The sequence below is a fragment of the Bombus vancouverensis genome, chromosome 8, assembly GCF_051014615.1.
Source record: "Bombus vancouverensis nearcticus chromosome 8, iyBomVanc1_principal, whole genome shotgun sequence".
NCBI lineage: Eukaryota > Metazoa > Arthropoda > Insecta > Hymenoptera > Apidae > Bombus > Bombus vancouverensis.
In genome coordinates this window covers 14,648,311-14,653,620 of record NC_134918.1, presented here as the reverse complement: position 1 = coordinate 14,653,620, position 5,310 = coordinate 14,648,311, and the positions used below count along the sequence as shown (strand labels likewise).

Genomic DNA, 5,310 nt, shown 5'->3' with positions numbered 1-5,310 from the left:
AGATGCGGAAAGATTTTCCTATCGCCTTATTGGATACGATCTCGCCGCAAGAAACGAATCGGCCGTTTCGATTCCCGTTTGATCGAGCAGCGGTGGTTGTTCGCGAGCGATTACCGCTCGCCACCGTATAAACGCGCAGGAGAGATGCACGTGCTGCGAATTACGCAGATGCACCGGGCAGGTCACTTAGCCGGGGGGCCCGATGCATACGAGCGTATCATCTTGCACGTAGGCTCACGCACGCTTGCGCTCATGCAACGACGACAATTTTCACGTTTGCACGCGGTGCACGTGCAGCCGAGCGCGTTTATCTTCGGGCATCATTTACCTCGAATTTCGATCGTAGAACTCCGGTTCGTTCGACGTCGTTTCCGCGCACTGCGTTTTCTTATCGACGATAGACAATTTCATTTTTAAAGAAGCAAAATGGTCGATTTTCTTAGAAGACTTACTGAACTTATTGTTTAAATAACGAAACTAAACTGAAAATTAGAATTTCTATTAATTAACAAGTCTTTCTACTTTTATCTTCACGTCCAAGCGGGAGAAAAGGTGATGAATATGCGTTACAACTGCAAATCTGCAACAACTGTAGACAAGTACTAAAGAAACTTCCTGCGCTTCCTACTTTTTCTGCCTTTTTTTCCTTTGATACCTTCCTGTAGGTTACCTGTTTCCTCTTTTTTATTGTCTTTTCTTTCCCTCTCCTTCTTTTCGATTTCTTTCTTTTCCTTTTCCTTCCATTCTTGCATTCCCTTTCTTTCTTTCATTCGCCTTCTTTGCATCCTCTCCTCTCCTTTCTTTCTCCTCCTTTTCTACTGTAATATCAGCTATTTTTGTTCATTTCATGTAATAGATCAAGAATCAGATTTTGCTTCAAAGAACCACCGAACCGCAAAAGAAGATCGTGCCTAGAATGATAGAACTGTTTCTTCTTCGCCTAACAGATTGCTATCATAGTGACGTTAATCTGCAGGTGCGACTCGGCAACGATTCCAGCGACAGCTTTGACTGCATAATCGCATGATCCTATGCGATTGTACACGTGCACGTCGGCGATGCATGCACGCGTGCACACGGCACAGCGTCTCAGACGAGACAGTGGCATTTCTGCGACGATCGACCGCGTGTGGGGGCGTCTTTTGATGTTCGCCGCCGCTTCGATCTTTCAATACAAGCCCGCACACGTGAGCATCTATCCTGAAGCGCCCAACAAACCCAGCAATCGCCTTCTTACTTTGTTTCAATCGACGCTTTCTAATAGCAAGATGATTTAAGTATCGAGCGAAGAAACGCGGATTTGAAACTGCAAAAATTCAAATACTTTTTTCCAAGGCGTAGAACCGAGACGAATCTTCCGAGTTAATCATTTACCACGCTGCATTCGAAAGAAATTTCTGTAGATTTAACGAATCTTGGCAAGAAATTCCTCGTTTCGCTGCGATGATCGGCGAAAGTGCATATTTCTTCGACTGATTTATTACAAGAAATAATTACATAACACCGCTTGAAAAAAGGGGCTAATTACACGTAGACTTATACTACGAGGCACAAAATCTTATGGTATAAACGAGGTGTACAAGACAAATGTCAAGCCTGAACACCCAGGCGCATAATCTAACAAATCACAGACGAATCGTTGAATTCCAACGCGATTGCTGGTAGCACTTGGTTGCAGCTTGACACGAATCTCGCTTTCCCCTCTCGATTAGTCCAATCACCGGCGATCGGGGGAGAAAACGAGCCTCTTAAAAACCAAACACGCGACAAAACATATCGAGAACCATATACACCGTACGTTTTACAGTTGGGACCGACCGTTGCATTCGGCTTAAACAATTAGACAGCCGGTGAAGTAACGAGATAAATCTCGATTTTCAGAGGCTAAGTGACAGCGATGACCATTAATCTGCTCGATCGCCGGAATCGCGACACCGATCTCGCCACTCTAACGAGCAGGCATAACGCCAACCTCTCTCTCTCTCTTTTCTCATGTCGTTCGAGCTTCTTCCTCGACCTTCCTATTGAATAAAACTTGCGGCGTTCGTCATTATATTCTGCGAACGAATAACGTAAATTCTGTCGTACTGATAGTTGGTCGCATCGATAGTTTGTCGATGGAGTACTTTTGTTCGGAATTTTAGTTGGCCGTCCGTTTATGGCACGGACAGGTCCATTTCCCTCCTTAGGAAATTCGGAATTACGGGGCCTCTCAGGGCTGTAATTCGGAATTTGAGTGGCCGTCCGTTTATGACATGGACAGGCCCATTTCTTTCCTTAGGAAATTACGAATTACATGTCTTCCCAGGGCGATAAACGTAATGACTCGAAGCCAGGAAAAAAAAAGGACCGGAAGGGCACGGTGGTGAGAAAAAATCCAACGGCAGGAGGAGAGAATCAGGAAGGGGGGAGTTTAGTTCATCTTCAACCATCGGACAGTACAGACTTAGGACGACAGTAGTTCGGTTCCTCACTTAGTTCGGTTAAGTGCTACAACTAGTACAAATAAAGTGCCGTGTAAATCTAACACTCGAGTTATCTCATCTCCTCCACCTTGAACGTTAAGTCATTCGAGGTACGCGATATCGACCGATCGGTTTGACTTGATCGGTTGCTCTTTAGTCGATAATATGCAACAACCTTTAATGTGAATATAAATACCAATAACGAATACTAATCTAGAAGCATCATTGGAAATTGAGAAGCAAGACAGTCGTACAGCTAACGAAACAGAAATATTAATATTATTCCACTGAGAAAACAAAATTTCCAAGGCACTTTATGGACAAAATTTGTACTCCGGCGTCCTATGTGCTCGACCTACGGTAAGTTTCATTTTGAATATTTTTTCGAATAGCGAGTAGTTTGGAATGGAACGCCTAGTATTAGTTTAATCGTTAGTCAAGACACTAATTGACGTACCCTGTCGTTGAAGTGTTAAAACGAAGCGAGAAGTGTTACCCGATGATCAGTGATCGATACGATTTTGTCCAGATAAGTTTCCCTTGGTGTGTGCACGAGTGTTTGGTGGAACCAACACCGATACTGGCCAGTGTAAATCGTCGAAGAGAGAGTTGGAAAGAAGAACGCGGCTGTAGGGTGGCTGATATCTAAGAGAGGACTGGTGACCGACCACCCCATGGCCCGTATAACTCCGATAACGGCCGACCGACCACCATAAACCCTCGGTCTTTCACTCGTGGAACTACCATCCGTGCGTGAGTATTCCTTGTTTCGCCTTTGGATTCCTCGTGACGAAGAATTCTTTTGAATTAGAATCGCTACTTTGCTTATAGCAAGTCCTTGGGATTGAAGAAGATGAGATTGGATGAAAATTAGTACTCGAGTTGAAGTTACAATTGAGATTTACCAAGTTAATCTGGAGCAATTTTAAAGGTATCTAATCTATTCAATACTAACTATTCGTGTGTATATATTAAAAATATTTGAAAAATTCTCAAAAAGTAAAGATCTTTAGGCGCGTAGAATGCACGCCGATCGAAAATCATCCGCTTCTCTCCAACTAATCTCCAATTAACCTCTAATTAATCTCTCCAGTGAATAAAAAAATTAATAATGTTAAACGAAGAAAACTATCGAATTCTTTTTTAGCGTTAAATAAGGGAAATTTTCAAACGCTTTTCTAATGACAGATATTTAGAACTTTGTCAGAGATTTTAGAGAACTTTATTTAGAACGAACTTATCACGCAAGCCCTCAATTCGCACTCGTCGTACCACAAAATCTCAAAAAATCCCTCTTGTAGCAATTCCAATCAATAAATGAAACAATCTGAAAACCGTGACATCTACCAACAATGCAAACTCAATTCCTCCATTTTTTACGACCCTTTACCGCCATAAACCCGGTGGATATTAGTAAATTGCAGGAGGTCGTTACTTAATATCACGACGAAGCCAACGAAATAAAGCGAACCATTTTATATCAGAAAAAAGCGCAGGGTCGCGGCGGATTCGCGGACCTTTGACCGTCCTTCGTTTAACGCAAGTTTACGCAAGGCTGCGGTTTCTTTACGACCAACCAGCACACGTCGATAGCGTTCGCGCACAGCCAGGGAAAAATTCTGGGCTTCGTCGCGTTTTACGAGCCCCGGCTCCTCGTATAAACGCGCGTTGGATCCGCGTGCTGTTGCGAGCAAGTAATTATTGCTTCGACGGTATATGTAATTCCTGTTGCTCAAGGCTCGTAAATTTGCGGCTTGATATACTCTAGGACCACTGTAAACTGTTCCTTCGAAGGTGTTTTTGAGATACGAGTTTCTACGTGTATCATTATACGTCTTTAACGGGTGTAATACTATTATCACGATTTAAATATCGATCGGAAATTTAGCTCTTAATCTACTGCTTTAATTAATGATAAATGACACTTTACCAAGACTGTAAGTCTGAAATTGTCGGTGAAGAAAAATGGACGTTTCAGAAACGTAAAGATACGAAGAAACTTTGTATAAAATTTCCGATAAAAGAACTGCACTTCGATTTTGTATGACTACGTTAATGAAAATCGTCCATACTGTCTTAAATACACGGGAGTTGTTAGATTAGAAATCTTACGAAAATAGTACAAATTATTTCGCTAAACGAAAATTTTATTTTATCAGATCTAAATATTAAGATTCACACAGATGCTAAGAAGAATAAATGAGAGAAAATATGAAACTCCAATGTGAAGTCATTGTTCTTGCGAGTAAACCAGTGAAACGCACTGCTGGATTTTCCGTACGCGTTCTTATCGTTTTTCTTCCTTTTTTACTCGGAACAGCATCCCCCTGGTTGTGAAGGCAGCCGACCACGTTTATTACGGATCCCTCCGAGCCGGGTTAATAATGGATTTTCAACCAGTCCTTACCTTTACGAGAATCTCTGTCACGTGATCGCGAGATGCCTTATAGCTGCTGTATATATACATACGGGTTGGCAGCGAGCGAGATCAATTCGGAATTATTATGCCGCTTTTTGCCATTAGTTTCCCTAAATGCGCTCTGCGCGTTCGTCGAGGGTGGAGATTTACGTCGGCGATGTCGCCACTACTACTATCCGTCGCCGACCACCTTTGTATGGTAATGAAAAACAAACTATGGAACGTGGATGGCTTGACTCGTATCAAAGTTATAAACCAAGTCGCAACAGGTATGGTGTATTGAATATAGCGAGCGAATATGGATCCATGCTTCGAAGAAGATTAATTTCTCATTAATTTTAACGTCTTCAGTTTTTTGGCTTCTTTAGTGTCCTTGGCTCCTTACGATTTCTCTTATATTATATATCTTCGTATTATTATTATTTA

At 42.2% G+C, this 5,310-nt stretch overlaps 1 long non-coding RNA gene across 1 annotated transcript; it reads left to right on the top strand.

Moving 5' to 3' along the window:
* Positions 1-2,451: 2,451 nt before the first annotated feature.
* LOC143303125 (uncharacterized) lies at positions 2,452-3,459 on the top strand. The gene is made up of 3 exons (XR_013059125.1): positions 2,452-2,825; positions 2,995-3,218; positions 3,297-3,459. It is a non-coding gene; the product is annotated as an uncharacterized LOC143303125 (long non-coding RNA).
* The last annotated feature ends 1,851 nt before the right edge of the window (positions 3,460-5,310 follow it).